This window comes from Centropristis striata, chromosome 14 (assembly GCF_030273125.1).
Source record: "Centropristis striata isolate RG_2023a ecotype Rhode Island chromosome 14, C.striata_1.0, whole genome shotgun sequence".
In the NCBI taxonomy this organism is placed as follows: Eukaryota; Metazoa; Chordata; class Actinopteri; order Perciformes; family Serranidae; genus Centropristis; species Centropristis striata.
Genome location: NC_081530.1, coordinates 6,768,931 through 6,781,954, shown reverse-complemented (window position 1 = coordinate 6,781,954; position 13,024 = coordinate 6,768,931). Strand labels below are relative to the sequence as shown.

General features: G+C 35.5%; 1 protein-coding gene across 1 annotated transcript in view; it reads right to left on the bottom strand.

Annotated features, from left to right (window-relative positions):
* Positions 1–9,044, bottom strand: part of epb41a (erythrocyte membrane protein band 4.1a) — a 77,817-nt gene extending 68,773 nt beyond the window's left edge. Inside the window, exon 1 of the mRNA XM_059349914.1 lies at positions 8,801–9,044. The gene's annotated coding sequence lies outside the window, so the exon portion shown is untranslated. The remainder of the gene's footprint in view (positions 1–8,800) is intronic.
* Between the last annotated feature and the right edge of the window lie 3,980 nt (positions 9,045–13,024).

The following is a 13,024-nucleotide window of genomic DNA, read 5'->3' as shown; positions in this document are numbered from 1 at the left end:
TTTTATCTTGTTTTTAGACACACCTTTTTGCAGTGTAATAATTGCAAATATATCTTGTGACTTAATAGTTTACTGCTGGGAAATAAGGGTCCTCGATGTCTAAAGTCCCAAAAGTGACCTGTAGAGGCAGCATTGTCAGAGTGTCACAACTCTGATCATTTTGATGTTGTTATAGTCTGAAGTGGTTGGGCTTACATTTTTTTTTAAGAAGAAAAAGAGCTGGACAAAATCAGAAGTAATTTCTTTTGGGACAATTACTCCATGGCTACTTTACACAACAATGCTTCACTGTAGAGGAGTTTCTAATGGTGAAAAATGTTTTTACACTAAGCGCGATTCCATCCAGCAACAATACAAATATCATCAAACACTGCAGACAATGCAGAAAACATACTTTTTTCATTTCTTTATCCATCTCTTAACATTTCAGACAATTTTCTGATGCTCAAGTGCTGGAAAATGCTTTCATCCCTGAGCACCAAAACATCCAAATGCTCAGATGATGTGATTATTACTTCAGGTAGGCCAACCAGTTCAAGACGTCAAATAGATTCTAAGATTTGGACTCAAAGTAAGGTTTGGTTTAAAGGTCAACACCGAAATGTGTTTGTAAAGAGTAAAAACATACTTAAGCATATCTGTATTTCTGGCTGCGTGATAGCTTGTGTCAGAGTGCTGAAAGTGAGCTTAAGGACTGAAAGCGGCTTTAAAATTAATCGGGCCCTGTGTGGGATTAAAGGCTGCTGTGTGCTGATGTGGAGGCCAGAGGAAGCTGGATGTCTATCAGTCATTGCTGAGTCCACACAGAGCCACTCTGCTCTGGAAACAACCCAGAAACTGTGTGTTCGTCTGACCCACATGAAATCAGAGTTGAATATGTGATGAACAACACAAGTGAAGAAAAAAGCCAGAAAACACAAAAGCGGCTGAGCCCCAACAGGCCATCTTTGTCAGGAGAGGGCAGTATAGGGTCACTCCCCATCAGAGACAGCGATGGAAAAAACTCAGTGTGCAGTTAAGTAGAATATAATTAAAGAAAAAATACACTGAAAGGTTAGGGTTACGCAGTTTAAGTGAACGATTTAAACTCTAGAATTGTAGTGTTAGAAAAATATCAAAATATAATCAGATGTACCATGATAAACTACAAAGCCCTTTGAGGGGCTGCACACTTATTAACCCCCTAAAACCTGAAGTTTTTCTGGAAATTCAACAGAAGTGTCAACACTTCCTACTAAATAATAGATTTTTCAGCCTCTGTGGCAGATAGAAATGAAATTCAAAAAGTATTTGGGAGCGTAAACCTATATGTGGCTTTCATGAGAAGTTGAGTTTATCTGTCCAAATCTTCAATAAAGTTTTTTTAAAAATCAACGTGTTGCATTGCAACACTCCCACATGTATTCTGATGCATTTCACCCCACCAAATACATTTAAGTCTTCTACAGACATAACACTGCTGGAAACCTCATGTTTTAACGTCACAATGCTGTAAATTGTGCAGAATTAACCACAACCAAATTACAGAACGTGTGGAGAGGGCTCAAAATGTTTGTGAGACATCCCTTAATATATGACAATAAATTCAAACAATAATCATAAAAAACATTTTATTAAATGCCCTAAGGAAAGGGTCAGGGCCCCGTTTCAAGTAGAAGGTTGAACAACCTCTCAGTCTATCTCTGAACTCTGAGCTGATTTACCCTCAGATGGGAAGCTCTGAGTTTTTGTTTTAAGAAAAGCTGATCTGAGTTAGTTCAATCAACTCAGAGCAGGTTCACTCTGAGTTACACGTGTGCACCACTACTATAAAAAGGCAGCATTAATGGAGCCGCAATATTATGATTCACCATGGCAACAGCTAAAACAAATGGTTGAATTAGAAATCCTAACATGAATGTACGGTGAGTTAGAACACTTTTTAGAAAAAAAGAGGTTGCAGCTGCAAAGGAGAGAGAAGAATTACATTTAATGACAAGTATAATATTTTAGGTGAAAACTGGTGAAATGGAATTTAACCTAAATTTTATTCATTAAGTTGTAATCCTGCCGGCGAAAGACAGACGTGGATCAGCTGAAAATGAAATAAAAGAACACAGTTCTAACAGGTAGGACTGAGGTGTAATAGACCCATGACTTATTTCACTTTATATATATATATATATATATATATATATATATACATATACAGTACAGGCCAAAAATTTGGACACACCTTCTCATTCAATTCGTTTTTTCTTTATTTTCATGACAATTTACATTGTAGATTCTCACTGAAGGCATCAAAACTATGAATGAACACATATGGAATTATGTACTTAACAAAAAAAGTGTGAAATAACTGAAAACATGTCTTGTATTTTAGATTCCTCAAAGTAACCACCCTTTGTTTACTAGAATATAAGACATGTTTTCAGTTATTTCACACTTTTTTGTTAAGTACATAATTCCACATGTGTTCATTAATAGTTTTGATGAATTTACAATGTCAATAGTCATGAAAATAAAGGAAACGCATTGAATGAGAAGGTGTGTCCAAACTTTTGGCCTGTACTGTATATATATATATATATATATATATATAATTCAGTGGCTATTTCAATGTGCAGGAGATGTTTGAGTGCCAGGGTCACTTTCCTTTTCACTCTGCAAACCAGAGCTTTTGTGATCCGCTCCGCATCGCCCATATTATTTAAAAAAAACAACTCTAAAAAAGAAAATGCAACGCAAATAATTTGCTCTGACATAAGAGCACGTCCACGGTGTTATGTTGCAGATCTCAGGCCAGAGAATGTTGTTGAGGTAAATTATAGATTGTGAGGAAATACGGTAATGTTCCATAAGGAAACTACCAGGGTACCAAGCACATGAATTCAGGGTCTCAGATCCTGACATAAGGCTGTGCCAATAAACTCAGCTCTTTATCAACAGGACCAGAGAAGGGTGCATCTGGACACACTATGGCAACTGCTTCAGGATCAGACGGGAAAAGATGAGGGTTTTTATAGAAAACCTGTGTATTAATTTGCAGAGTGTGATAAGAGCCCAAGTCAGAGTGGAGGGTTCATATACATGACATATGTGCATAAAAGTGTTAACCTTACACAGTCACTGAGTAGCAAACTAATATCCAAACAGGATTGTGATCCTGACTCACAGTAACCTGCTGATTAGTGAACCAAGGTCCGAACCAAGGTCCATGTTCTGTTACATTGTCTACATTTGGTCCTGTTGGTATTGGTTTCACACTGCAGAAGGAATAACGGACTTTACAAGACAATTCTACTGGACACGTCATCTCCCTGTGGACTTCCACGGCTCATTTTGTTTTGGTTACGCTGCGTTGTTAGGCCGGCTGGCATCTGCTCTCCCGTCCTCTCGAAACCTCGCTCTCTCATCCTCTCAGAAAACAAGTTGAAAGTCTCCTTATTTTTATGTGTTTTCTCCAGTTGGCTCTTTATGAAGTCGTCCCACCAGATTTCAATCAGGCATCTAATCTCCTCAGCTCCTCATGTACTGCCGCGCCTCATTTTGTCATATATTTTGTCTGCTAGGCTAATTGTGTTTTGCTGTAACGGCTGATTAGCTTGACGTAACTTCCTGTACCGTAATTCGAGAGCAGAGGAAGAAAAAAACTTCCTTTCATTGATACGAAGGTCCGAACTATAAAAAAAGTTGTTTTCACACTGCAAAAGGTTGGGACCTTGGTTCGTTTGGTCCGGACTGAGACCACCTCTTTTGGTCGGACCAAACTTTGGTCCTTTGGTGCGGATCGTGGTCCACGGCACCTTTCACACCTGGAATTTAGGTTCGGGTCAAACTGAAAAGTCCTAAAGTCCGGACCAAACGAGATAGGTGTGAAAGTGCCCTCAGAGTCAGTTACTGCGGCAACTCAGCCAGAGCTGAAGTTACCTCCCTTTCTGGAACAGGAAACCCAGAGATTCTCTCATTTCAGGGTTAACAAACTCAGGGTTTTCTGGAATGCCCTGCTTAGCCTGCTGCCCCCGCGACCCGGCCCCGGATAAACGGACGAGAATGGATGGATGGATGGATGCTACTTGGAACAGACCCCAGGTCATTTCACAATGTGACCTCAGTGATCTGCTGACATGGGTAAAGAAAAGTAAAGTGAGTTGCTGTTGGGTTTTAACACCCCGTCTGTTGTTCAGGTGGTGGTGTGTGGAGTGGGGGCACACCATTATTCAATGCAATATTGTGCAGAAGACAACAGGCCATGGTGATCTCCCTGAACCTGTACTATATCTGTGATAACACCTCAGAACTGTTTACCAACCGTACTCTCAGGGGCGGGACTCTCCGCTGAGACACTAGAAGTGTCAGTAAGCTTGTCAGTCCCACTGGCTTACTGCCAAAGGTTAAAGTTATCTGCCTTCACTTTACCAAAAACTACTTTGTTTGTTTAATCAGATAATGAAAGAGATGGTGACTCTGTGGTCATCAGTGCTGATCAGGGGCCTGTTCCAAGTAGGTTCAACAAACTCTCAGTCTATCCCTGAACACAGAGATGATTTACCCTCAGATGGGAAACTCTGAGTTTTTGGTTCCAGAAAAGCTGATCTGAGTTAGATCAATCAACTCAGAGTAGTGTTACGGCCATTGACTGTCTCGAGCCTCTTTCTGGAGGACAGGTGTGTTTTCTGTTATTTCTGCTGTTGTCTTCCCTCTCTCTTACCACTGACCTGTTTGGTTGACTGTTTGTAGTTTTTACTGTAGATGCTCTTAACGGCTCGATGGTGTTTTTGTGTTACAGCTACATACTGAGTCAACTTGTTTGCCTAGAGTGTCTGGAAGCCTTTTAGGGGTTCTCTGCCGTTTTTGTAAACCTGTTTTCTCCTGTTTTTGCTTATTTAGGGAGCTCAGCATTGTCTGTTTTGTTGTTGTTTGTGGTAGGTTTAGCTGAATCTTATTTTCCAGATAGTGATTGACTTTTGTTTGTTATTTTGGCCTTAAAACCCTGAAGATTTAGCTGCTTCCTTTTTCTGTGTTGCTTAGTTGGTTTATCTCTGTTTATTCATTTGCCTGTTAATAAATATGATAACTGTTAAACATGGAGTCCAAGCAGCCATTTTTCTGCATAGTTGTGGGCATCATTAATGGAGCTGATATATATATATATATATATATATATATATATATATATATATATATATATATATACATACATATATAATATTCATCAAGCAAGTACTTTTATTAGCCTATATTCTGTCCATGAATGCAGTTAAAGAGCTCACAAAAAAACAATGCTAACAAAACTTTTCTCGCCGTATGGCAGACAATTTTATGAGTGGAAATCTAGTGTAAGAGAAGCTGATCTGTAACAGAAAACAACAACATTAGCTAAGAAGACATATTATACATAACCTGCAGAGGCAATAATGTTGTCAAAACCATACAAAATAGTCAGCCAACAGGAAAAATATAATGACCTTCAGTCAACCAGCAGTCCAACAAGACTAGAGTTTACCACCATGATGTTATGTGAGGTCCTTACAACAGTTGACTAGTACTTTTTTCCTAATAAGTACTAGTCTACTACTCCTATAAGTCTGACAGATATATGGGTCAATGACGTGATCTAACTCAGTGTCAGTTGGTGTAACCAGTAATTTTCTTCCCATAAAAATCTGATTATATACAGGAAAATAAATGTGAACTAAAATGAGAAAAAAAAAAATACAATCCACGTTTACATTGCAACACTATGGTATATAACAAATTTTACATAAATTGTCAAAACTTTAGAAAAATATGGTTGTATTTAGAACATGTTCTGCTCAATATTGACAAAATGTGTAAAAGTAGAAATACAAAAAAAATGCATTTCACAAAAAAATGTTTTTTAAAATTAAGTTATTATATGTATAAGTCCACTAATATATAAAAAATAAAATAATAATAAATATAATAAATAAATAATTAAATTATTATTATTATTATTATCATTATTATTATTATTATTAAATAAAATTATAAATAATAATAAAAATAATATAAAATACAATGTAGGTCGATTAAGTATTTAATATTTATCATTATTTTGTGGTTACACCATTTGACATCTTGCCAACCCTTATTTGTCACTGACCCATATCCAGTATCCCCCATAACCCTGCTCCCTTAAAACAAAACACCTCTTTGCAACTGGAATTGAATAATTCACACAAGTCAAACAAACTGACATGAAAAAAGCAGCATTTGCCCAAAAGTTAGTTGTTTGAATCCATTGAAGTGAGCAATTCTTGACCTGGGTCTTAAACTCAAGGCTGCTACTACTGAGATATAACTGTAGAGTCAAACAGCACTATAACTGTGGCTCAATTAGTGGGGGAAAAGTCAGATGCCCCTAATTTGGCATCTACTTACGCAATATGTAGCAAGAGCACTGTCACTGAACAGAGGAGACAAACAAAACATTTTTCTTCTGCAACTCCCGAATTAAAGAGAATAGAGGAGCAAGCCTTCTTTTAACAGAAAAAATAAGTGAATAAATAAATGCACACCCATTCTCACAGGTGACGCAGGACATGGCTAAAAGATATTACTGTTTATAACTCTTTGTATTTTTTTGTTCTCATCCAAGAACACAGCTGCGTAGCCTTTCAAACAATGAGTTTTTTAAACGAAAGCTCCAGGACAATAGGGACGCTCCTCAGTGTTTCCCTCTCGGTCCAGACTCACGAGACCATGAGAGTACCACTGTGTGCCAGGGAAACTAAAATAAAGTAAGTAATGTAAACTATAAGTATTTAGATCCCTTACTCAAGTAAAAGTACTAATACCACACTGTGAAATTACTCCACTACAAGTAAAAGTCCTGCATTCAAAAATTTCTAGCAAAAGTACAAAAGTATCAGCATCAAATATACTGAAAGCATAAAAAAGTACTCGTAATGAAGAAAGACCCCACTGAGATTGTTATATAGTATGTATAGACTAAAGATTTTCATTTTTTATGTATTTATGTAAGCAGCATTTTGCTGATGTCCAGGTATAGGGCTATTTTTAACTACTTAATATACTTTTATATGATTACATTTATAAACATGTGTAATCACTTAAAATTGATATTTTACTTTTTACTCTTTTATTTTTTTTATTAACTCTGTTTTTAGATTGAGTTTTTATTACAATTTTATTGTTTTTAGTATTTTATTGTTTTCATTGTTTTTATTTATTACTATATTTGTGTATGATTTTTATAGTATTTTAATAACTGTACAGCACTTTGGTCAACTGAGGTTGTTTTTAAATGTGCTCTATAAATAAAGTTTGACTTGACTTATGTTCAATCTCCACCTGAAAAGTAACGAAAGGTGGCAGTTAAATGTAGTGAATAAAAAGTACAATATTTGCCTCTTAAGTATAAATTTGCATATGTGGAAACACTCAAGTAAAGTATAAGTACCTCAAAAGTGTAATATTTGAGTAAATGTACTTGGTTATATTCCAGCACTGTGTGACTCGCCCCCTCCCTCACATCCAGGTGCATGTACAGTAAACCTTCCCAGTTTGTCATGGAGCTCATTTATTAACTTACAGTAGCTGGAATATTTGCCCCACACTATGAAAGCATTTTATGTTTCCCAGTGAATGTGGTGAAGGGTTTTTTGAATCATTTAAATCTGCGTTGAGTGGTTCTAGGGCTGGGCAATATATCGATATAAAAGATATTTTTAAATGTGATGTGGAATTAGACCATATCGCATATGTTGATATAATTTTTTTTCTTTCTTTATATATAAATGCTGCCCTTACTAGGGTTTGCCATATTTAGTTATTCTGTAATGTTCATTATTTTTTTCTCCTATAATTATTTATTTTGGGAAAAGATTGGCCTATTTTATTTCATACACTATTTTAATTTAATTAAAACATTTTTTTATTTTTTTATTTTTATTTAAATGTGCGCTTTATGGGGCTTTGATGTGGAAAAATTCATTATGTTCACTTAAATAAAAAGTTTCAATAAAACTACTTGTGACATGTCATATTTGGCTTTGGCTTTGACTGAACATTTGCTCTCACTTTGTGATAAAAATATCGGGATATATATCGCATATCGACATTTAGCCTAAATATATCAGGATATGACTTTTGGTCCATATCGCCCAGCCCTAAGTGGTTCATTGTTCTAACTGAATCTATTATTCACACCTGATATGACAATCCAATCAATACAAGCAAGGGGGAGTTTTTTAAATGCATTCTGTAGGATATGGTTGGTGCTGTTTTTGTGCTATGAATAACAATAATAATATTTATATTGCAATAGGCCTAGCCGCTTTATTGATCAAAGCATGGCTCCGGACTCACTGCTGATTGTACACAGTCAACAGTCTCCATGATGATCCTATATTCTGCTCCCACTCTATCACTGATGATAACATGAAGACTGCTGGCTGCGTTATTACGAAGAGCGCGATAATCATTATGACAATATAACAAATTATTTACAACGTTTCCTATAAGGCATAGTTTCAACACAGTGATTCAATAAGAAAAATATGAAACTGTTTATAAAGACCGAAGCATCACACCTTCTCATTCACACAGCAGCACAGACACAATACCTTCAAACACACAATTTAGACACTTAATTCAAACAAGAATTGGTTTCCCCGCCGGTTTGGTTTCGGTAGTGAAACCAGTGCGTTTCAGAGTGGGAACAATAAAAGTGGCAGTGGGTGTACCTGTCTGCAAATGGCGCTGAATGTAAAAAAAAATGTCAACAAATTGTCTGTGAGCAGCTCAAAGCGCGATATATAAAATCACTCACCGCTGTGTTCAGATCAGATGCTGTGTGAAGCAGATGCTCACTGGACACTGGTCCTTACAAGCTTCAGATAAACAAAGCGGTAATTCATGAGCGTTATCAAGCGGCTTTTAACAATGTGTTTAGGTACCAGGAGCAAACGGCGACGTGAGTCCCCTTTGCCCTCAGTGTTGTCTGGCAGACAGCGAGCAGAGACGCAATAGGCATGATGTCTCTTCAGCTCTAATATACCGGAGCGTCAAAGTGAAACCTTTCTTTTGTGTTTTAATGAAAGAACTGGAGATTTAAGATTTAAGTCAATATCTAATGCTAAAAAAACAAGAAAGCTATCAAAACTGTGAGATTACGCTCCCACTTCAGTATTTTTGATTCAATTTAACTTGTCTTTGCTTGTGGACCCCTGTTAATATATATATATATATATATATATATATATATATATATATATATATATATATATATATATATATATGTAAGTATATATATATATACACTTATATATATATATATATATATATATATATATATATATATATAGGTCTATATTAACAGGGGTCCACAAGCAAAGACAAGTTAAATTGAATCAAAAATACTGAAGTGGCAGCATAATCTCACAGTTTTGATATAGACCTATATATATATATATAAGTGTATATATATATATATATGTAAGTATATATATATATATAAGTGAAACCTATATATATATATATATATATATATATACATACATATATATATAATTATTGGTTTACTACTATTGTTATCATTTTCATTTTCTATTTATGTATTTATTTTTTATGCATATATATATTTATTCAATTATTATTTTGTTACTATTGCTATTACTTTCATTTTCTATTTATGTATTTATTTTTGTATTATTTAGATGTTTCTCAAATTTCATTAATGTAATGTTTACCCTGCTACTTCTGTTACTGCACTACTGCTGTATGTGTTCTATAAATGAATGTGAAATAAAGGTTATATTAAAAAAATAATAATAATATACCGGAGCTGCACAGGATCTCTACAAATTGAGATAAAGCTCCTGACTGAACCTTAAATTAATGCAATGAAATTCTACTTGAAATCAATTGGCTACATTTGATTGTATTGCAATTATGCATTTCTAGACTAAATGAAAAGTTAGTTGAAGTTAATATTGACAGATAATGAAAACATCTATAATGGTTTCTATAAAAGTTTATATTGGTCCTCCAGGGCCCACCAACACAAGAGTTGCTCAGAGCTCCTCTTGCTGATTTAGCGGCGTATGAACTGATCTTTTTTATTATTGCTATTTACTTTGAAATGATTAAATGCAGAATTTAAAGGAAATTCATTTGATGTATGATATGGGTTTGGGTTTTGTTTTTTAAATTGATCGTCATTTTAATTAAAAAAAAAAGAATCTATAATATATGTCTATATTCTTAATTTAGAGTTTTACTTCGTGCAAGGGTGTAATATTAATTGTTAACATTATTTTAAATTGATTTTTGCATGGATATATTAAACAATGGATGATCCATCAAATCAAATCATAGTGGCCCATTTGTTTTTATAAAAAGGTACTTCAGTGGTATACCGTGCACAGAGATCGACAGTATTTCATTAAATGTATTTAAAACATGAATTTAATTACTTTCGAGTATTTTGTAATTTGCATTTTTCTGAATGGAAAAAGTAAGACAGTAGTTTGTAACACAATATATGAGCGTGATCACAGTTTTTTGCTAAATGCAAGTGTAAGGTGAATCCTTTTTTTTTGTGTTTAAGTTGATACTGTTTGAGTTGATACTGGCATTTGATATTTTGTACTCTGCAGTGATGGCAGCCTACTGTTTTGTGTGTTTTCACTTGTCTTCCACATCCAAAATATCCTGATTGGCCACTTCAAAGCTATGATGTTGGAAAATAGCAGCGCTCATATTGTCAGTGGACGAGGGTTAAGGTCCCATAAAGAGACTAAAACTATGATCGTATCAGATTAAATTGAATGTAATTTTGTATGTCAAATGCCTTGTTTTTAAATAAATAAAAAAACCATAGCAGCATTTTGTATTTTATTTTGATACATTGAATGTATCAAATGTAATTCATAACTTCTTACTTTTCCATGTGTTTGAGTCCACCTCATTGAGCATTAGTGCCTTCATGCACACTTTACATGTTTTGTAATACCAACATCCTGTTGTGGTACTTGAGATATCAAGCCTGTAAGACAGAGAGAAGGGCCCACAAAACCTTTTACACATCCTTTCGCCTCCCCTTCTTTGCACAGCAGGGTGGAGCTTTCTATGTAATGAGGCAAGTGTATTTGTGGAACCAGCCAATGGGAGCAGTGCAGGGAACAGCCTGCTCCAATCACACCTCAGTGCTGCCATCCATGGCAGAGCTCCACCATCAGTAACCAAGGTTCCCTATGCCATATGCATCCATTTTCAGTGAGCATTGGAAACAGAGCATCAGTGAGACAGGAAAGCATGGAGGCTCGAGTCATTTGAATAAATTCATCAAGATGTGAACTAGGGTCCTGATTCTGTCTTTAGCTGATTCTATTGCAGGACGAGATGCAATCCCACACGTGTTCGGGCACTATTTATTACATAACAGACTGTAGTAGGCTTACATTCTGTGTGCATGTGATCAGATCAGTGATCAGATCTGGCATCACCCAGAACCTTTTAATGAAATGCAAGAAAGCAATCTTTAAAGAAGAGGACAGAAACAACAGCGAGACGCTGGAGAGGTTTTATCTTACAGTTACAATCCAATACACAACATACTGCAGAGGAGGAAAGTGCACAAGTCCTTAAAGGAGTAGTCCAGTGTTTATAAAATATGCTTCTTCAATTTCTGGGTGAGACTGAGATGAGAAGATGGATTTTAGTCTGCCACTGAAAATTCTCTTCTCTGATTGGCTTGCAAGTGGTAATTTCTACAAAGTTCGGTCCGACACCTTTGATGCAGGAGTTTGTTTGCAGTTCAAAATCAATTTGCCGCTATAAAATTGTGGGTAAAGAGGCTTAGCTTGGAACGTGTTAAATAAATAAGATAAAATAAATAGCACAGTGAGAATGGCACAAATTTTGATATTCATGTGAAATTTCAATGTCATGCCAAATTATGCTCCAAGAAGGATAAAGCTAGCCTGCCATCACCAGACTCAATCGCAAATGCCTATTCATCTGGAACCTCTCAGTCAATTGATTGCATCATCAATGGGTGCAGACTGAAATGCCTCTGAATAGACCTACAAGCAATCAAATCAAGGGAACATGACCCCAACTGAAGCGTGTGACGTAGCACTGACTGACACAGGCAAATTGGGACGGTGCTCAGTCCATCAGTCATGTTATTAAAGCAGCCTTATATGAAATAAAGGCTTGTGATTAGACATAGTGAGGCCATCTTTCATGGATATCAGTCTCAGTAGGAAAGTGACCTGATGCAACTGTCAGAGCAAATAAAACATGAGCTGCTAGCTACTAGCCAGTGCAACTATTGCTGAACAATGGGCATATAGGCAATAGCCAATGTAAAGTTTGGTACCATTAGTCACCATCAGTTATTGGTTATATACAAGCAGGTAGTACAGTTCTTCCAAACTGTTCCCACAGTTCTATTTATAGTCATGCAGCTCAACAGCAGTTGATCCGACATTCAAAATACAAAATGCTTTTCTTTTTATATTTGATTTCCATTTAATTTGCATTATTTTAATTGTCAGCTTTTATACCATTACAGACCTTAATTGTTTTGTTACTGTTTTAACCATGTAAAGTACTGCTGTATAAATACAGTTTATTAAGTCTATTAAACCAAGATCCTATTTCGATATAAAGAAGGCTACTCTCTACTACATGAATTGTGCTACTTTACAGTATGTCTTTTAGAAATTCATTGGAAGTGCTACTACAAGCTTCAAAAGGTTTTTTTGTGTGTCATTTTTGCATTTCGTTATTTTAAGTGTGCAAAATGAAAATATACATGCCTGATCCACCCAGAATAATCTTGAGCCGATATGTCATATGTCCAGACATTCAGCATTCAATATTCATATATATATATATATACTTATATACTGTCCAAGTGTTTCACTATTGCAATAGATATAATTTCCAATACAATGTCTCTACTGTAAAAGAAAAATGCATTAGCAAAGATCTGCTTGATGCGATGTGGCACCTCACATTTTTAAATGTAAACTTTTGAACATTA